Genomic DNA, 22,634 nt, shown 5'->3' with positions numbered 1-22,634 from the left:
CTAAAATTATTGACCATAGTCTTTGTGGTTTGGACGTTATTTTGCTCTCTGTGAGTGTTTTCTGATCGATTTTTTTGGCATCTTGTCTGGAAGAACGATGACTTGTATTAAGATATGCATTCATAGAGACTGGATTTTTTTTTTTAATTTAAAAGGGCACTTTGTGTCCGTCAAAAATGTCTAGCAAGTTTAATTCCGTGACGGAGCAGAGTGATGAGCTGTTTTAACATAGGAACAGTATTGGATGCGCGTGTTGACCCATTTTAGACCGTGTCACCAAACCTCTGGAAATCCTTCATTCACATGTGCAGTTTCATAAAGTTCATGCTTCTTAAAATGTCTATCATTTTGGAGTGACGTTAGTATATTTTAGGCAACAGCAGCTTTATTTTAAATTCTTATAAAAATATATCTAATTTTTAAAAAAGGCTCTCAAAAAGTATTTGGGTTTTGGGGATGTAAGATTGAAAACTATTATTTTGCAAAACAGTTATGGTATATAAAACGTAGCATTTCTTTCTTCAGTTGATCTAACTAGGATTTTCCTGTGGTTTTCAAGCAACATTCTGCATTGTTAATACTTTTTTGTGCTTTTTTTCTTTTACATGTTCCTGAGGTATTGCCTTTGTGCCAGATCTACAGTTGCTATGATACTACTTGGAATTTTAATTGGAGCAGAGGATAAACTATGTAATTGGTACCTTTGCCTGTGTTTTCAAGGAAGAAGGTTATATTTCAGCTGCATTTCAACAATCAGAAACGTTTTAAAGATTAACCATGTGTTTAAAAATAATATGGAACAATGACTGTCAAGCTTCTTTGTATTTTGGACCATACTTGGAATGTCAAATAAACATCTTGGCTTCAAAGCTACATTTTTTTTCCCCCAAGTTGCAAAATTTGTTTTTGTCATACTTCACAATACTGTACAAATTGACATTTTATAATATGATACAATAAAGCACAGGAACAGGCCCTTCGGCCCCCCAAGCCTGTGCCGATACCTACTCCCGATTTAGACCCGCTACTTATTGCCTATGCGTGGTATCTATCCTTCTGTTTAGTTCACATTTATGTGTCTATCAAGATGTGCCTTAAATGTTGCTAACATGACATTTTCCACCACTTCCATTAGCAGTGTTCCAGGCACCCACCACTTTTTGTATGAAAAATTTTTCCTGCACTTTTCCTCTCACTTTTTCCCTCTCACCTTGAACCTGTGCCCTCTTGTAGATGATTTTTCCACCCTGAGAAAAAGCCTCTGACTGTCCACCCTATCTATGCCTTTCATAATTTTGTTGACCTCTTTCAGGTCACCCCTCAGCCTCCATCTTTCCAGTGACAGCAATCTGAGTTTAGGTAACCTCATAACTAAAACCCTCCAGACTAGGCAACATCCTGGTAAACCTTCTCTGCATTCTCTCCAAAGCATCCACGTCCTTCTGGTAGTGTGGCGAACAGAACTGCACGTAATATTCCAAATGTGGTCTTACTAAAGTTTTGTACAGCTGTAAAATAACTTGCCAACTTTTATATTCGATTCCTTGGCTGATGAAGGCAAGCGTGCTGTATGCCTTCTTGACCACCTTATCCACCTGTTTTGCCACTTTCAGGGATCTGTGAACCTGTACACCTAGATTCCTCTGTATGTCAATGCTCCTAAGAGTTTTGTCATTTATTGTGTAATTTTCACCCGAATTTGATCTTCCAAAAATTCATCAACTCACATTTGGCCAGATTAAACTCCATCTGCTTTTTTTCCTGCAAAAATCTGCATTCAGTCTATATCCTGTTGTATCCTTTGACAATCTTTCTCACCGTTTGCAACTCTGCCAATTTAGCTAACCACCTACATTTTCCTCCAGATCATTTATATAAATTACAAACAACAAAGGTCACAGCACTGATCCCTGCAGAACACCACTAGTTATTGATTTCTTTTCCAAAAACGCACCCTTCCACATCTATTCTCTGTCTTCTATGACAAGCCAATTTTGTATCCCTCCAGCCAGCTCACCCCCAATCCCATGAGACTGTACCTTCTGTACCAGTCTACCATGAGGTACCTTATCAAATGCCTTACTAAAGTCCATGTAGACAACATCCACTGCCCTTACTTCATCAATCATTCTTGTCACCTCCTCAAAAAATAAATCAAGTTGGTGAGACATGACCTTCCCTGCACAAATCCATGCTGCCTATCACTAACAAGGCCATTCGCTTCCAAGTGTGAATAAATCCTGTCCCTAAGTATCTTCTCCAACAGCTTCCCCACCAGTGATGTCAGGCTCACCAGCCTGTCATTCTTTGTATTTTCTCTGTTTCTCCTCCTTAAATAAAGAAACAACATTGGCCATTCTCCAGTCCTCTGGAACCTTGCCTGAGGCCAAAGAGGATGCAAAGATATCTGTTAAGGCCCCAGCTATTTCCTCCCTTGCCTCCCACAGTACCTAGGGATAGGTCCCATGTGGTCGTGGGACCCTGTGTTGAGTATTTCAAGATAGCCAACACTTCCTCCTTCAATATGTTGACCTGCCCGAAAGTATTCACAAACCTTTCCCTAACCTCAACATCCTTCACATTCCTGTCTTTGGTGAATACAGATGTAAAGTACTTGTTAAGGATCTCACCCATTTCCTCTGGCTCCACACATAACCTCCCTCCTTTATCCTTGAGTGGGACTACTCTTGCCCCTAGCTACCATCTAACTCATAATATATGTATAAAATGCTTTGGGATTTTCCTTAACCCTGCTGGCCAAGGACATTTCGTAGTCCCTTTTAGCCATCCTAAATCCCTGTTTGACATCCTTCCTACTTTCTCTGTATTCGTTAAGTACTTCATCTGTTTTTAGTTGCCTAGACCTTAAGTATGCTTCTTTTTGTTTTGACTAAACTGATAATTTCCTGTCATCCAAGTTCCTGAATCCTGCCATTCCTGTCCTTCATTTTCACTGCAATGTGTCTGTCCTGCCCTCTAATCAACTGGTCCTTAAAAGACTCTCACATGTCAGCTGAGGATTTGCCCTCAAACAGCTGCACCTAATCCACATTCTCCAATTCTTGCCTAATCAGGTTATAGTTGGCCTTCCCCCAATTTAAAACCTTCATCGGAGGCCCACTCTTGTCCTTATCCATAAGTATCTGAAAACTTATGGATTTATGGTCACTATCCCCAAAATACTGCCCCACTGAAACTTTGATTACTTGGTTGAGCTCATTTCCCAATACTAGGACTGTTTGGGCCCCTCCCTCGTTCGACTAACCACATACTGTTTCAAAAAACCCTCCTGGATACACCTAATAAATTGCTCCCCATCCAATTTGTGGGCGGCACGGTAGCTCAGTGGTTAGCACTGCTGCCTCACAGACCAGGTACCTGTGTTTAATTCCACCTTGGGCAACCGTCTTTGTGGAGTTTGCACGTTCTCCCCATGTCTGCGTGGGTTTCCTCCGGGTGCTCCGGTTTCCACCCACAGTCCAAAGATGTGCAGGCTAGGTGAATAGGCCATGATAAATTGCCCATAGTGCCCAGGGATGTTTAGGTTAGGTGGGTTAGACACGGGAAATTTAGGGAATGGGTCTGGATGGGATGCTCTTCAGAGGGGTGGTGTGGACTTGTTGGATCGAATGGCCTGTTTCCACACTGTAGGGATTGTATGATTCAAACTCCTGGCAGAGTGGAAGTCCCAATTAATATGGAGGAAGTTTAAATCACCCACCACAACAACCCTGTTATTTTCACATCTTTCCGGAATCTGACTACATAGCTCTTCCTCTATCTGCCACTGGCAGATGAGAGATTGGTAATACAATCCCAGCATTGTGATTGCACCATTCCTATTCCTGAGCTGTACCCATAACGTCTTGCTGCAAGATCCTTCCAGGGTGTCCTCCCTCAACATAGCTGTGAAATGCTCCCTAACCAGTATGTCAACTTCTCCACCTGTTTTGCTTCCTCCTTTGTCTCATTTAAAACATTGATTCCCAGAAGTTTAAGCTGACAATCCTGTCCCCCTTTCAGCCATTTGACTAATAACAACACCATAATTGCATGCATTAATCCAGGCTCTAAATTCATCCACCTTACCTGTTATATTTTTTGCATTAAAGCAAATATAGTCCAAGCCTCCAGTTCTGCTGAGCTCAGCAACCTCTCCCTTACTGCTCTTCCTCTTAGATAGGAGCTCCCCACCTACGTTCAGGATACTGCCCACGCCCTCCGCCTCCTCCAAGACTTTCAATTCCCCAGCCCCCAACACATCATTTTCACCTTGGACATCCAATCCCTCTACACCTGTATCCCCTATGCAGATGGCCTAAAAGCCCTCCACTTGTTCATCTCCTGCAGGCCCAACCAGTCCCCCTCCACCGACACCTTCATCTGCCCAATGGAACTTGTCCTTACCCTCAACAACTTTTCCTTTAACTCCTCCCACTTCCTACAAACTAAAGGGGTGGGTATGGGCCCCTGTGTGGGTCCGAGCTATGCCTGCCACTTTGTAGGATGTGTGGAACAGGCCTTCTTCCGCTGTTACACTGGCACTATCCCTCACCTCTTCCTTCATTACTTTGACGACTATATTGGCGCTGCCTTGTGCTCCCATGAGGAGCTTGAACAGTTCATCAACTTTATCAACACCTTCCACCCCAACCTCAAATTCACCTGGACCATCTCTGATACCTCCCTCCCCTTCCTGGACCTCTCCGTCTCCATCTCCGGTAATCGTCTCAGCCCTGACATCTATTTCAAGCCCACTGACTCTCATAGCTACCTTGACTTCACCTCCTCTCACCCACCGTCCCGCAAGAGTGTGATCCCCTATTCCCAATTCCTCCCCTTCCGCCGCATCTGCTCCCAATAGAGCGTTCCACTCGTGAACATCCCAGATGTCCTCCTATTTCAAGGACCGTAACGTCCTCCCTCCATTGATCCACAATGCCCTCAACCATATCGCTTGCATTTCCCACACTTCTGCCCTCAAACCTATGTCCAACCCTCCCTCTCATTCCCGCCTCCTTGACCTGACACTACCTGTCCATCTTCTTTCCCACCTATCCGCCTGACCCTTCCCACTGACCAATCCCCACTACCCCCTGCCTGCATCCACCTTTCACCATCCCACCTACCTTCTGCCAGCCCCACCACTCCTCCCTTCCCCCTCCCCAGTCCTGATGAAAGGTGTAAACCTGAAAAGTCAACTTTCCTGCTCCTCTGATGCTGCCTGACCTGCGTTGTTCCTCCAGCTCCACACTGTATTGACTCTGCTCTTCCTTTTAGCTATATTTGCCTTGGACCCAAGCTCTTCCCCAGTCTCTATACTTACTGACCTGCTGCTCTGTTTCCCACCCTCCCGCCACACTAGTTTAAACCCTGCCTAAGTATAATTATGTTACAAAAACAAAGTTGCTGGAAAAGCTCAGCAGGTCTGGCAGCATCTGTGAAGGAGAAAACAGAGTTTACATTTTGGGTCCAGTGACCCTTCCTCAGAAGGTGTTTATAATTATGTTACCTATCTATTTATTTACAATTCTTTTGTGGTTTGAAGAAATAACTTTTGTGTTATAAATATGCATAATATACAAAAGGTGTGAATGTAACAGAGTCAGAGAGTCATATAGCACGGAAACACACCCTTCTGTCCAACCAGTTCCTGATGACCATAATTCTCAACTGAACTAGTCCCACCCACCTGCTCTGGGCCCATATCCCTCCAAACATTTCTTATTCATGTCCTTATCTAAAAGTCTTTTAAACATTGTAACTGTACCCTCATCCATCACTTCCTCTGGAAGTTCATTCCACACATAAACCACTCTCTGTAAAAAATTACCCCTGATGTCTTTTTTAAATCTTTCCCCTCTCACTTGAAAAATATGCCCTCTAGTCTTGAAATCCCCCAGCCTAGGGAAAAGACCTGCCATTCACCTTATTTATACCCCTCATGATTTTATAAGCCTCTATAAGGTCACTCCTCAACCTCCTGATTTTATGTAAATTATAAATAATTATAATTTAAAATTATTTAATTAATTTAAAAGTATAGCTAAAATCCTAGTAAATGTACGTAAATTATCTTCTAAGGATGCCTAACCTGAAGAAGTTACCCTCCTCCCTCCGGACAAACCTCAAGGGATCTCTCTCCCACTGCAACTATCCCTCTTCTATCCGCCTCCCACTCTCTCCCTATTTATTTCAAAACCCCCTTCCCCTCCCCCTTTTCTGATGAAGGGTCTAGGCCCGAAACGTCAGCCTCTCTGCTCCTATGATGCTGCTTGGCCTGCTGTGTTCATCCAGCCCTGCACCTTGTTGTCTACGTAAATTATCTGTTTTGTTTAAAGCAAACCTAGATTTACGGTGACAAAACCAGAAATTGCTGGGAAAACTCATCAGGTCTGGCAGCATCTGTGGAGAGAGAAAGCAATTTTGTGTTGAGTGACCCTTTTTCTAGCTACAATCAGATCTGAACATGGGGTCGAGGGAGGGGATAGGAGTAAACAATAGTTGAAGATGAAGCCCCAAGAGAGACAAAGAAATGGATAAAGATCAGCCTGGGAGAATGAAAAGCTGCTAATGGGGACCATTAGTGGGTGATTATGGGTTGTTTATGCTAGCAGTCCATGTGACAACAAGGCCTGGTGTATGGAAAATAGGGTAAGGATATGGGAGAAGGTGTTCAGGCCCTAAAATCGTTGAAGTCAGTGAGGGTTTCCTTTGGATACTCCAGTTCCTCCCAGAGTCCAAAGATTTGCAGGTTCGGTGGAATGGCCATGCTAAATTGCCCATAATGTTCAGGGGTGTGCAGGCTATTCCCATAGCTAATGAACTGACTGGTGAACGATTGGATACAATTTCTCAGTGGTGTAGTGTCGTGTTCATCGTCACCTAATACACTTGCCTCCACACTAGAAAAAGGAATGGGAAAATCCTTTGCATACAGAATTAGTTCAACAGATAATCATTGAACCTGGTCTTGTTTGAATGCACATCTTGGATTTAGATTTTAGACTTAGATTTTATTGTCACGTGTGCTCAAGTATGGAAGTACAGGAGTACAATGAAAAGTGTATGATGTTGACAGACATGGTGCTATCTTAGGTACAAAGGTACCTAGGTACAAACAAAATTGGTAAAAAGCAGTAGGAGGAACAGAGTTAAAAAGTCAAGCATGACCTTCATTGAACATGTAGGAAAATAAATAAATAAGGTAATAGTTAGCATTAAAGTCCTCCTTAATTTAAACTAGAAAAATAAAGGAATTAACTTAAAAGTTCAACAGTCATTGATGAGTCCTCCCCTTGTCTCATTCTCTGGGAAACCACAGCTGCCTGTTCTCGATGACACCACCACAGATACCGGGGCAACCTCACTCAACACGCGCTCTTTCTGCATTGGGCCGTGGTGGCATCGCTGCTGAAGCTGCCACCTCCCCGTTTACGACAGACAACAGATGACTTGTGGGGAAATATTATTTAAGATTATTTAGGGAATTGATGAATGGCACAATAATACGTTCAGGTTGCCACATGTGTAAACCTTTAAGCTTAAACATAGAAGGGAAATTGACTTAAGAATTTTATACAAAGGATGACGAACATGGTGAATAGACTGCTCCAGCGTTTGGTGGACACAGTTGTCTGGAAAATGCATAGAAAAATCAATCGAGGGAGGGGGAATTGAAACATGTTAGTAATTTGAACTGGTCAGATGGACTGCGTTATGACAAAAGTGTCAATACTGTCAGTAATTCTATGTTTTTCCATAAGATGAGCTGTAGAAAATCCCCAAATTGCAATAAATTAGAAATCACTGTACTGGTTCAGATTGCTCTTCCTTTGAACTATTATCTGACTACACAAAACCTTTTATAAGATACAGCTGGTTGAATGAAAAATATCTGGGTTACCGATAGCACGCTGTTCATAGCTACTTTTAAAATCTTTAGGGCTTGTTAAGCTATTATATTTGGGGAATGTCAAATCTCCATTATGATAAATAGCAACTTTTAAAAATAATACAGTTTTAAAATGCTCTTAAAACTTGTTTTACATTTTAACTTCTACCTTAACCCCAAGTGAATGTCTCGATCATTTATTTTGCTCCCTGTAAAGCTGGAAGGATAATCAGTGCATTTCACTTGCAAAAGCAGAACTCTGCAGATGCTGGAAAGTGTGAAATAAAAGCAGAAATTGTTCTTGGAAGACAACCAGAGTTTATATTTCATGTCGTGAAAATTACTTCTGATGAAGGGTCACTAACGTAAAACTTTATCTCTTTCTTCACTGTTGCTGCTTGACTTGCTGAATATTTTGTGCATTTTCTGTTTTCATTTCATTTAACTTCTTGGTTTTCTGTGAGAACACATTATTGTGATTGGTTACCCTGCTTTATGACATTGCAGTGGCTGAACAGTTGGGAGATACTCTTGATACTAGTTTCAAACCAACTTTGGGAAAAGGAAATTCATGCCACTTAGATGGAATTTCTTAAGGCTAATGACTAACATAATTTCTGCCAACCGCAATGTGTATGCTATTTTGATATATTGTAACATTTACATTCATTTACAAGACAATGGTGATTGCTGCTTTATCTTTAGAGCTATTTCTGATATACTTGTTTAAATTAGCAATTTACTTTTTATTGAGCACATTGAAATGCAAAATACGGAATAAGTAAAAGTAGTTTTCTGAGTAAATATCAGACACAATAAATCAGTTGCAACATTTCTGGAAGAAAATGCACAGAGTGAATTTCCATGAGCGTTCTCCCTATCCATTATATCTGTTGGAGAAGGAGATCGGGAAACATTGAAAAAATGGCACCAACACTGAATCTACCTGTTAAAGCTATTTTTTCATGTTTTCTTGGTTGCTGTCAAGCAGGAAAATCCTTGTGGAAGTTTATCTCCTTATAATTTTTGTACTAAAGCTTATGAAACACAGCAGTATGTGGATACATATATGAAGATTTTTAAACTAAAGAATCCAATCAGCATTGAAAAAGATAATTGTGACTTTTCCACAAATTGTTATTGTACAACTGAGTCATTAATTCACATGAGGTTTTAAAGCTGTCATGTGTCTTGCTAAATGGTTAGCTTTTATGCATTTAGCTCAGGACTTCTGAAATTATTTTCCAATGTGACTCCAGTAACAATTGAAATTAAAGTAATGCCATATAACAACAGAAACAGAAGAGAAATAAAACAGCGTAGTAACATTCGTTAGACAATTAAAATTTGTGTTTTAATTTTGCGGGTGTCACTGAATTGTAAGTTGATGTCTACTCAGGGCTGAGTTTCTGCCATGCGGTCTTCATGATTCTTGATCCAAAGATCTTTGGACACATGGGGCCTCACATCTTTGAGGTAATGGGACCTCAAGTGCAGGATTTACTTCCTTTCTTTCCTTCTCTGCCTTTATTTCATTTCATCATTGGGATGTTGTGATTTGTAATGCTGTTTGATGGATAAGTTATCACCCCTTTGAATGATTGAAAGCAAGCTCCTTCAAGTCATTAATGTCAATGCAGGCACACGTCAAGAAGAGCTTTAGAGTATCTTTCTGACATTTTCTTTGTTATTCTCAGCCGTTGAACCTAGCGAGGGAGATGCTTTTCATCCATCAGAACATAGGGTCCTGCTTTTGCAAGCATTTCACCTGCATGCTTGTGGAACTGGCTTCAAGAAGGACACTAGCATTTGTTCAACACATATCCTCATTTAATCCAGAGGATGCAGCAGAGGCATTACTGGTGAAATGAATCTAGCACTTTTATATGTTGTTAATATACAGTCCGGGTCTCACTACAGCATAGTGTTATGAACCAGACCAAACCCCTTCAAAATATATTAAGAAGATAGTGTAGACCCTAACTTTTTCGTATTTTAAAGGTAACTGTAAGGCATTGCATTCCAGATGCAATTCAATCGGTCAAACTTCTTGACTTCAAGCAAAACACACTTTATTTTTATGCTTTAGTTAAAATACAGACAAGATAAAAAAAAAAGAACTGGCTTATCTGTAACTCTATCCAAATGCTTAACAAAATAATATATGTATTAACTATTACTACTTAACTGTTCCAATATAGTAACATCCCACAAACACACCCTTGACAAAGGCAAATTCATTAAAATAAATTGTCTCATATACAATTCTAGCAGCAGGAAGAGAACCCCAGCTTTTAACTGCAACAGAGCGAGAGCTTCCACATCCAGCTTCAAGACCTCAGCAACTGCTGAAAGCTAAAACTAAAACTCCTGGTTCTATGGGAGCTTGACCCCACCCATTCAGGCCGCTTCTATTGTTCCAACTTCTAAAAAAGATACTCAAGGCCTCACAAGCTGTTTACTTTATTGGATATGAGCAAACCACATGGTGCCTCTGTCTCAACCTTTCTTCATCAAAGAAAACGACAAAATACACCTCTTAATGCCATAGTATTGTCACATTAGGAGTGAGGTGATAGCAACATCTGTACACGGGGATTTTGTTGACATGATGGGAAGGGAGGATGTTTCCCTGACTGGGGAGTCTTGAGCCAGGGAACACAGCCTCAGGATACAGACTAGACCGTTTAAGCCTGAGATGAGGAAATGTCTCCTCACTCAATGGGTAGTGAATGTGTGGAATTCTCTACCACAAAAGGCTGTGGAAGCCAGGTCACTGAATATATGAAAGAAATGGATAACTTCTAGATTTAAAAAAGTATCAAGGAATACGGAGAGAAAGCGGGAATATGACAGTGTGAGAGAGGATCAGCCATGATCGTAACGAATGATGGATCAGGCTTGAGGGGTCAAATGGCCTACTCCTGCTCCTAGATTCTGTGTGGAGTAATTTATTGGTAAACACTCACTGCTGTTACTTTGTAGCAGGCTTAACTGGCACAACTGTCAAAGCTGGAAAAGACAGCTCCTCAACCATAAATCCAGTCACATCTGAAAACCCCCAGGCATGCAATGGCAAAATCTATGGGTGAACCACCATAAATGAAATAACTGCAACAAATAATCAAATAGTTGACTAACACCTGTGACTCCAAATGATATTCAAGCTGAGCTCTTCAATGCTGGGGGAATTTGCTCACATCAAGACTACATGGACTTATCATAAAGCTGCAGATCATAGATCAGCAAACAACACATCATATAATATGAAAACCCGTGATTAAAACCATGGGTCCTTGGAGACCAGGTTGCTGCTTGTATTTTTTAAATTTCATTCATGGGATGAGGGTGTTGCTGACCAGGCAGCATTTATTGCCCATCCCTAATTGCCCAGTGGGCAGTTCAGAGTCAACAACATTGCTGTTGGTCTGGAGTTACATGTAGGCCAGACCTGGCAAGGATGGCAATTTCCTTCACCAAAGGACATTGGTGAACTAGGTGGGTTTTTTCTGACAATCGACAAATGCACATTAAATGTATGTTTCCATTGCTGTCACTTGGGAAACATCTGACATATTTCTGTAGACATGTGGATACACCATGGCATTTTTGATATATATTAATGATCTAGATCTTGGTCTGCGGGGACAATTTAACAGTTTGCTGATAATACAAACAGTGGAGGCATTGTAAACTGTGAGGAATCAGTGTAAAACTTCAAAAGGACATGGACAAATTGATGGAGTGGGTGGATAAGTGGCAGATAAAGTTCAATGTAGAGAAATGTGAAGAGATGCATTTTGGTAGGAGGAACATGGAAAGACAACATAAGGAGTACATTTCTAAAGAGCGTGCAGGAAGAGAGGGATCTGGATGCATATGTGCAGAGATCATTGAAAGTGGCAGGACAGGTGGAAAGAGAAGTTTATAAAGCATCCAGGGATTCATTGATAGGGGCAGAGAGCACAGTAGCAGGGAAGTGGTGCTGAATTTGTACAAGACACTTGTTGGATCTCTGCTGGAGTATTGTATACATTTCAGGATGCCACATGAAAGGAAGGATGTGACTGCAATGGAGAGGTTGCAGAAGGGATTTACAAGAATGATTCCAGAGATGAAGAACTTCAGTTATGATGATAGATTAGAGAGGTTGGGACTGTTCTCCTGGAGAGAAGGCTAAGAGAAGATCTGGTAAAAGTTTTCAAAATCACAAGGGGAATTGGGAAGAGAAAATAGGGAGAAACTGTTCTGGCTTATAAAACAATGAAGAAGGGGCGGTTATAGTTTTAAAGTGATTTGCAAAAGATGCAAATGTTATGTGAGAATAAAACTTTTCACACTGGTTCAGGTCTGGGGTGCATTTCCTGGAAGTATTACAAATGCCTCCAATTGAGGCATTCAAGGAGACATTAGATGATTGCTTTAATAGAAACAATGTACAAGGGTATTGGGAAAAGGCAGGAAAATGGCACTGAGTCATGATGCTTGTTTGGAGACTGGTGTGGATACAATGAGCTGAAGTGCCTCCTGTGCTACATTTCTGTGATTCCATATGCCTCTCAGAACTGCTGGAACTACTCAAGTATCCCAATGTCAGAAATTTGTTTTGTGATTGGTTACTTCCGACTGTCCGGACAATATAAGAGGTTAAGAAATTAGCATGATTTTACTTCTCAAGACCCTGTTCACTGTTTCTACTACTCCCTACTCGGGTTGTGAACCTACAGTTGGTGCACCCTAAACAAGGCATGGTGATTAATTACAATAATAAATAAAATTAGGAAGTGTTGGAGAACTCAACAGGTCTAGTAGCGTCTGTGGAGAGACAAACAGTTATCATTTCGAGTCCGATATAACTCTTCAGAACTAAGTGAGTTCTGTTGAAGCGCCATATTAGACTTGAGACATTAACTCTATATCTCCCTCCATAGATACTGCCAGACGTGCTGAGTTTCTCCAGCATTTTCTGATTTTTTTTTAATTTCAGATTTCCAGCATACACGTTATTTTGCTCTTATAATGGTGGTCAACTTCTTGACTGTACAGGACATTTCAGTTGTACCTGTGCATGATTGTGTCCAACTTGCACACATTCTTTCCAGTGATGAGCAAAGATTCTCGTTTACTATTTCCTTCTCTACCTTGGCATACCAAAGAAAATTGTAGCTCCTACTTTCAACTCTATTGTTCAAAGCTTAGGACTTTGTCAAATGCCTTAAATTTTATCCTGAATTCTATTTGATACAAAATGAATGAGAACTGAAGGCACTTATGGAATCCTAGGAATTGCTTTTTGCTGTGTGGTATTTATTGAATCAAATAATTAAAATGAAAGATGTCCCAGTCTTGATTTGTCTTAACCCAAGTATTTCATTGCCATTTCTTCAGTGAACTTGTTCACCAAATATGTTTGAAAATCTATTCAGGGTCAAAGTTTCTCCCGTTTCTTCAGTCAGTGTGCTTGAATATTGCTGCTTCAATTGATTTACAGTTCAACAATGATCAAACAAATAAATGGTTGTGAAGGAAACTGCAAAACATATTATATTCTCTGCAGTTGGTATGATTTGTCAAAACAACAAAACAATTATTCATTAGTGTGGTACAAATATTAAATATCTGCCAGTGTCTTCTAATGGATTTATTTCAACTTGTATTGGCTTGGGAAAATGTTCGAAGTTAACGAGTGTAAAGTTACTAGGTTTAAAATACGTGAAGAAACTGCATTGTAGAGAGAATCTCTAATTATATTTCAGCTTCCTCATCTGGATACTGTTTCACCTCTTTCATTGCATCAGTAGTTACTGTTCAGAGACAGAAATTGATATAAAATGTAATCCTTAATGTGAAGTACTCAAATCCCTTTGGCTTCTTAGTCCTCTGGACTTCTACAGCACCTGACATCTGGTGAGCAATGACTGAATTAAGCATATATTCAAATCTAGAACAAATGTGTGGATATATAAAAAGCCAGCAGAAAACCATACATTTATAAAGTGCCTTAAATAACCATATGATTTGTGGGATGTGGGCATTGCTGGCTGGCCAGCATTTATTGTCCATCCTAGTTGCCCATGAGAAAGTGGTGGTAAGCTGCCTTATTGACCCATTGCAGTCTATGTGCTGTGGGTTGACTCATAAGCAGTTAGGGAGAGAATTCCAGGATTTTGACCCAGTGACAGTGAAAACACAACTACTGTTATTGTACTGTTGTTACTGCTGCAACGTAGGAAATATGGCAGCCAATTTCCACCCATCATGGTGCCATACATAGCTGTGTGATAATGAACAGATAATTTATTTTCTTATTAGTTAATGGATAAATATCTAACAAGACACGAGAGAGATCTCCCTGGGTTACCTTTGAAAAATTCTGTGGGATATTTTATGTCCACTTGAGAGGGCATGCAGAACCTGGGTTTAGTATCTCTTCAGAAAGATGATAATAATACAGAAATGGCACTTATAACAGTGCAGCACTCCTCAGGACTTAACTAGAGTCAGAGACAAGGTGTTGTATTTAAGACTCTGGATGGACTTCAACTTTATTATTCCCTAACTCTGAAGCAAGTAATTTATACCTGAGCTACAGGTGATGACTAGGAACTATGACTCCTTAGGAAGAAAGCTGCCTTTTCTCTCTGACTGCCTGACTGCCTTGGTAGTAGAGGTTGAAAGAAAAGATGGAAAACAGTGATACCTTCCTTGCTGAGAAAAGTCAGAAGTTACATCCATTTTATGATGAAGACATATGAAATAAAATTGAATTCAATTTTGCAGAACTGCTTCAAAATGATTTATATTAATTAAGTGTGCTTATTTATTTACTTTTTAAAAAATGATTGAGTCTCAAATTACATTGCTGTAAGACCAAGTTAGATAGCTCAAGACATCAGCATTAAAAAGGGAAAATTTAAAGCAGGAACTAGAAATGCTAGAATCTGAAAATGCTGCATACACATAACAAATTAATTGGTATTTGTGAAAATAGAAGTCAGGTCACAATGTGTGGGATCTTCACCCTTTACCAAATTGGCCTATTTCTGCAATGTATCTTTCTAACAGGGTGTCAATTAATGCAGATAACAAGGTGTAGAGCTGGATGAACACAGCAGGCCAAGCAGCATCATAGGAGCAGGAAGGCTGACGTTTCGGGCAGAAGATGGATAGAGGAGAAGATAGGTGGAGAGGAGACAGACCGGCCAAAGAGGCGGGGATGGAGCCAGTAAAGGTGAGTGTAGGTGGGGAGGTAGGGAGGAGATAGGTCAGTCCAGGGAGTACGGACAGGTCAAGGGGGCGGGATGAGGTTAGTAGGTAGGAGATGGGGTGGGACTTGAGGTGGGAGGAGGGGATAGGTCGGAGGAAGGACAGGTTAGGGAGGCGGGGACGAGCTGGGCTGGTTTTGGGATGCGGTTGGGGGAGGGGAGATTTTGAAGTTTGTGAAGTCCACGTTGATACCATTTGGCTGCAGGGTTCCCAAGTGGAATACGAGGTGCTGTTCCTGCAACCTTTGGGTAGTATCGTTGTGGCACTGCAGGAGGCCCAGGATGGACATGTCATCTGCGGAATGGGAGGGGGAGTTGAAATGGTTCGCGACTGGGAGGTGCAGTTGTTTAGTGCGAACCAAGTGGAGGTGTTCTGCAAAGCGGTCCCCAAGCCTCCGCTTGGTTTCCCCGATGTAGAGGAGGCCACAACGGGAACAGCAGAAGCAGTATACCACATTGGCAGATGTGCAGGTGAACATCTGCTTGATGTGGAAAGTCTTCTTGGGCCTGGGATGGGGTGAGGAGGGAGGTGTAGGGGCAGGTGTAGCACTTCCTGCGGTTGCAGGGAAAAGTGCCGGGTGAGGTGGGGCTGGAGGGGAGTGTGGAGCGGACAAGGGAGTCACGGAGAGAGTGGTCCCTCCGGAAGGCAGATAAGGGTGGGGAGGGAAAAATGTCTTTGGTGGTGGGGTCGGATCGCAGATGGCATAAGTGTCAGAGGATGATGCGTTGGATCCGGAGGTTGGTGGGTTGGTATGTGAGGACGAGGGGGATTCTGTTTTGGTTGTTATTGCAGGGAGGGGGTGTGAGGGATGAGTTGCGGGAAATGCGGGAGACACGGTCGAGGGCGTTCTCGACCACTGAGGGGGGGAAGTTGCGGTCCTTGAAAAATGAGGACATCTGAGATGTATGGAAGTGGAATGCCTCATCCTGGGAGCAGTTGCAGTGGAGGTGAAGGAATTGGGAATAGGGGATGGCATTTTTGCAGGAAGGTGGGTGGGAGGAGGTGTATTCTAGGTAGCTGTGGGAGTTGGTGGGCTTGAAATGGATATCGGTTTCTAGGTGGTTGCCAGAGATGGAGACAGAGAGGTCCAGGAAGGAGAGAGAGGTATTAGAGATGGTCCAGGTGAACTTAAGGTTGGGGTGGAAGGTGTTCGTGAAATGGATGAACTGTTTGAGCTCCTCATGGGAGCATGAGGTGGTGCCGATACAGTCATCAATGTAACAGATGAAGAGGTGGGGTTTAGGGCCAGTGTAGGTACGGAAGAGGGATTGTTCCACGTAACCTACAAAGAGGCAGGCATAGCTTGGGCCCATGAGGGTACCTATCTTCACCTATCTTCTTCTCCTCTATCCATCTTCTATCCGCCACCCCCTCTCCCTATTTATTTCAGAACCCCCTTCCCCTCCCCCATTTCTGAAGAAGGGTCTAGGCCTGAAACATCAGCCTTCCTGCTCCTCTGATGCTGCTTGGCCTGCTGTGTTCATCCAGCTCTACACCTTGTTATCTCAGATTCTCCAGCATCTGCAGTTCCTACTATCTCTGTCAATTAATGCAGTTGGCTGCATAACTGGTTTGCAATGCAGAGTGATGCCAACAGTGTGGGTTCAATTCCTGTACTGGCTGAGCCTACCATGAAGGACTCTCACCTGACATGTGGAGATCCTCAGAGTAAACTACCAGCAGTCATCTCTCTGGAGAGCAGCCCTATGGTAACAATATCTTTAACAGTTGATTTTTATGCACATGACGGAGAAAGTTGAAGAAATGGAGTTAATGTTTCAGATTGATGAATTTTCATCTGAACTGTTCTGTTGAAAGATCATCAATCTGAAATCTTAACCACATATTTCCCTTTTCGTAGATTCTCCAGATGTGCTGACTATTTGCAATATTTTTGCAGTAGTTTTTGTTTCAGGAAATATTTCCAGCAACTTCTGTATTTTGCTTTAATACTGAAATATGAAATGGCAAAATTCAGATGTACAAATCTTAAGAAATCGATGATGTTTTTGTGCATGAGGCTGTTGAAAAGAAGAAAAAAATACAAACCTCTGCTCAATTTTTTCTCTCTATTTTGATGCAGTACTTTGTGGATGATTGTTGGCAACATAGATAAAACATCAATAAAGTCAGAAAGCTTCAAATAAAAAATAGATTTTAATCCTTTGTAAGCTCTTGGTGTTAAGAAATGTGAAACACTTGGATACCGAGATCCTGTTGAACTTTGGAAGGATTTAAATTCTATATTATGTTATGACATAGAGAGAGACAGTCATATCAAATCAGCATTCCTATCGCTGTCTTCACTACATCATAAAATTAAAGCATTCAATGACCCTCAAAATTGCCCCAATGGTTTGTAATGAGACTTTGTGAATAACTTATACCAGAGACCAAGTTTATAGCTTAAAGGAAAGAAGTAATAACTTATTAATAATACAGTAGTAACAACAAGGTAATCTGATTAATGCCTGTGATTTAAATCTAAACTTCTTTGATTCTAGCCCCACAGACTCTGTTAAGAGATGTAACTGACCAGTTCACTTAACTGGCTTCATGATCCCTAGTATCACAGCACATGGGATTGTATCTTGCTTGGTTTCTGAAGACACCAGTCAATGCAAACAGCTTTCCAGTCAGCTCAGAGAAATATTCATTTTGTACTTATAATTGAGATTCTATTCTGTGAACTTTCAATAAGTTAATAATGGGTTTGTAACTAGGGAGCAACCAAAACTCTGTCCTGTAGCTTTGGCAGCTATAAATCTTTAGACAAAAACACACAGTTCAAAACCAATTCAAATCTTGGTTTCTTTTTCTTAGGCTAGTCAACATTGGTCACCATGTAATGCCCCAGTTAATAATTCAAACATCTGCAATCTGTTTGAACACAATGCCACTTCACTGAAACGCCTATAGAGTCCTTTGAACAAGAATCCACCTGCAATTGACTTCCAGGCCTGCTCTCATCAACAAATATCAGTTTATTTGTTCTCCCTTTCTTTTTAAGCTGCACATTCTGAAGACCCTTTCAACTCACAGTTCCAAATCAAAAATAATTTTAAAAAATAGAAAGACAGTAAGAGTTCTAGCAATTTTAATATACAATTCACTTAATTTTAAAGACTAAGAAAGGTTTGGATTTTTATGGTCACAATGAAAGAATGGTATTTACCTTTCAAGCTGTCTGTTGACCATTGACAGGCTTTTGAGCGTCGGGTTTTTGCCATTGGGAGTTTGATCCAGTGTAGATCCTTGCAGATCCTTGCTGTATGTGAGCACAGGGACGAACAGTATGGCTCTTCAACCAATAAAATTGGTTCACTCACTGAATCAGACAAAGAATCTAAATCAATAAATTAAAAATAAACACTGAATATGCTGGCAATGCTCAGAAGGTCTGGCAGCATCTGTGGAGAGAGAAAAAGTCAACGTTTGAGGCCACTGACCATTTATCAGAACTGGGAGAACACCATTCATGCAACAGGTTTAAAACAAGTAGAGGCAGAAAAAGGGAATCGCAGGAATGTTTATAGAAATACGAAAAGGAAGTCTATTATAGGGTGACAGACTGGAGAGATTAATTGAGCAGACAGGTAAAACAGTAAGCCATGAGGGGAAATAGTCTACTCACTGACACTCAGTTTGGGTTTAGCCAGAGCCATTCAATTGCTGATCTCATTACAGCCTTCGTCCAAACATAGGTACAAACAGCTAAACTCAAGAGGGAAAAGGAGCGTGACATTTTATTCAGTGTGGCATCAGGGAACCTTGCAAAATTGGTGTAAGTGAGACACAGGGTAAAGCTCTTTACTGGTTGGAGTGATTCCCAAATAAATGGACCAGTACATTGCTGAAGGAACGCTAAGAATTGAGTTGGGATGAATCCAATGCTCATCTTTTAGTTTAGCTGCTATGGTAGCAGATACCAAATAAAAGCCTAGTACTTCAATTAACTGAATTTGAAAAGCTTATACATAATCGAAATGAGAGTCTCATGATCATCATGTGGATTTGATCTAATGTCCTTACAGCTTGTAAAATCTGTGCCTTGATCTATTTTGGCCATAGGACTTCTCTGCCATGTACTGTGTGATGTCCTTTTGGTTTCTATATTATGTATGGCACTTTATTCATCACAAGGCGCACAAGACCAGTCACTTTCAATGTAAGTTTATTTTTGATGTTTTACTTTTTAAAATTATCTTAACATACAAATCTTATATTTCTGTTTGAAGAACTGTGAATATTTACAGTACTGAATTGATTTGAGTTTTGCTGTTAAATGTTTTAATCATTGCCTAGTACCGTTTTAGTTTTCCGTTTTCTGTCACTACTCTTTGATCAATTTGACTATAAACAGTATTTGAATTGTCTTTTTGTAATAGTCTTGAAAAAGAAGCATAATTTCCACATGGAAAGGTCTTCATGTATTTGTGGGAGATTATACTTGTGCAAATATCAGAATTAGAAAGTGGAACAGTTTTATGCATTTATTGTTAGAGTTTTATTTGTAACGTAAGATGAACTTTTGATATGTGGTTAGGTTAAAACAAGTTTCATGTTATTTTAGATTTTTATTGACTAGCAGGGCTGTTTTGTTACTCCAGAGGAATTTAAGGGGTGATAGAGGGAGTGTTCATCTAGGTAGGTAGAAACAATCTATTCCCAGAGACTGAGAGATCTAGTTCAAGAGGTGCAGATATTAGTTCAAATGTTAAAAGATTTCAGACAGAAACATGAAGAACCTTTTTTAGAGTGTTAGGAAGCTTTAGAATATACCACCAAAGTCAGCGATTGAAGCAGGGGCATTTAAGAAGTTAAATGGATAGTTGAAGGAAAGGGGAATAAAGAGGAATGGAAAAGGGCTATTGAGTGATTAGCCTTTACAAAACATAAATGCTGTCCTGGATCTGTTGAGCCAAACATCCTTTTTCTCTGTTCTAATTTCAATGTAATTTAAAATCTGGGAAAATTCACTATCCTTTGAATGGACTTTAAATATTTTTACTGCATTTTTTTGATTACTCAGAATCAGTTTCAGGGTGGCATCAATGAGAGGTGTGGTATAGTTACAAATTAGTTTCACTTTAGGTTTGAGCATTCAATATGCTATAGGAAGTAATTTCAATTTCTTGCTGTTCACATTAGCTGCAGTATTAACTGAAGTCAATACAAAGTGAGCTTTATAAAGGCTTGAATTAAAGTTGAAACACTCCCATGGAAACTACAGGGCTGACTTTAAAATATTATTGATATAAAGACTTTTTTATTTCTGTAGCATTATGAGTCTAATATATACATGTAATTAGCAATCCACTACACGTATTTAATTGTTAGTATAATACTTTATATTGAGGCTGTTGTGGAGTTGGCTGATTGCTGCAGTTCTACACAACTCTGAAGCATATAGCAAATTTGAACTGGTAAATGGAATAGAAGTTAATGGGGACAACGTAACTATTAGATTTTTGGAATACCTCACTAGTTCACTAACATTCTTACCCAGTATGGCAAATTAGTGACTTCAGACGTGATTGAATCTCAACTACCTTCTGAAATGGCTTAGAAAGCCACTTCTTGAATGGAGCTGCAACTAAACGGTATATTAAGAATAAAATGGGATTGGCCTTGGCACTAACCTAGGCATCAGAATCAGACATGGCAAAGGCACACCCAGGCCATTCGATTTTGTAATGTCTTCCTCACTAACATCTGGGGATTTGTATCTCAAATTGGAAAAGCTATTCCACAGACTAATCTGATAACTGTCTGACATTGCCATAGTCACAGAATCATATCTTTCAGCCAAAGTTTCAAAATCCTCCATCGCTTTCCCTGACAATATCATGTCTCACATCAGAGCTGCACACACCCACCAGAAATTGTAACACAGTGTAGACGGTAGCAGATAGCGGCCCTGACATACCTCAATATTGGTTCTGGAGTTTTTGAAGTCTCAAGGCATAAGATCAAACATAGGCAAGGAAACTTCCTATGATTACAATCATCCTCCTTCAGCTGATGAATCAGTACCCATCCATATTGAACACTGCTTGGAAGAAGTATAGACTGAATGTAGTGGTGAGGAGGGGAGGGGTTGCTGGGGTGGTTGCTGATCCAATCTGCATCATCAGGAGTGGCTCATTAGCAGCAAACTGTAAAAGCTGTTTGAGTTGTGAAGTAGGCCTACAGCAGGTGGAGAGGGAACCAACATAAGGGAGAACCATAATCGACCTCATCTTGCCAGGAGCAGCACCAAGTAAATGTAAAAATGAGATCCCAAATTGTGAAATTACAATGGAGGACTACAGGCAAGCTAAAGGGAAAAGCCAGCAGGCTCTAGGCAGAGCTAATTGTTCCAACAATCAGTTGATTAGTTGAAAGTTCTAACAATCCTGCCAGATCCTGTTGTGAATGGTGGTGGACAATTAAATAACCACTGAGTGGAGGAAGGAGCACAAATATCTCCTTCCTTAATGATAATGAAACCCAGCAAATAAACGCAACAAGAAAATTCTGAACTATTTGCAACTTCAGCCAGAAGTGCTGAGTGTATGATCCATTGTATCCTTCCCTATTCCCACCATCACACATACCAGTCTTCAGTGAATTCACTCCAGATGTTGAAGAAATCACTGAGTGTATTGGATACGACAAAAGCAATAGACCCAGCCACACTTTCCACCAAAGCTACAGCATCCTATTGTACAGGAAAATTGCCCAGCTACAACCTGTGCACAAAAAGCAGGACAAATCCAAACTGGCCAATTACTGCCTTATCAGCCTATTCTCAAACATCTGTCAAGAGATGGAAGGTGCTGTTGACAATAGTGTCAAGCCGTATTACAGCCCTGGTCCAAACACAGACAAAAGTGCTGAATTCCTGGGATAAGAGTGGCTGCCCAAAGTACTATTTGACCAAATGGACCATCAAGCATCCATTGTAAAAATCCAAGGCAATGAGCATCAGTAACATTCTTTACGAGTTGGAATTATAGCTGGCACATCAGAAGATGGCTGTGGTTGTTGGATGCCAACTATCAGAGCCACTGTATATTCTGCTAGAGCTCTTCAGCATGCTGCCTCCGCCATCTTCAGCTTCCTCATCAATGTTATTCCCTTGATCATACAGCCAGGAGTAGGGATATTCACTGATAATTGCACAATATTTAGTCTCACTTGTAACTCTTCAGATAATGAACCAACCCAAGTCCATATGATTCAAAACCTGGAGGCTTAAGTTGATAAGTAGGAAGTAACATTCGTGACACAGGTGCCAGGCAATGACCATCTCCAACAGCTGAGAGTTCAACCATCAACAACCCAAGAGCATCATTGACCAAAAAAGTAACTGAACCAGGTAAATAAGTCCTGATGAAGGGTTTAAACGTAAAATATCAACTTGCCTGCTCCTCTAAAGCTGCCTGACCTGCTGTGTTCCTCCAACTCCACACTGTGTTGACTCTGACTC

General features: G+C 40.8%; 1 protein-coding gene across 1 annotated transcript in view; it reads left to right on the top strand.

The window, feature by feature from the left end:
* Positions 1-22,634, top strand: part of LOC109915139 (copper-transporting ATPase 2) — a 120,556-nt gene that overhangs the window by 396 nt on the left and 97,526 nt on the right. The window lies entirely within an intron of this gene.

The sequence above is a fragment of the Rhincodon typus genome, chromosome 6 (genome assembly GCF_021869965.1).
Source record: "Rhincodon typus isolate 14 chromosome 6, sRhiTyp1.1, whole genome shotgun sequence".
In the NCBI taxonomy this organism is placed as follows: Eukaryota; Metazoa; Chordata; class Chondrichthyes; order Orectolobiformes; family Rhincodontidae; genus Rhincodon; species Rhincodon typus.
This window is presented reverse-complemented; position numbering and strand designations above follow the sequence as displayed.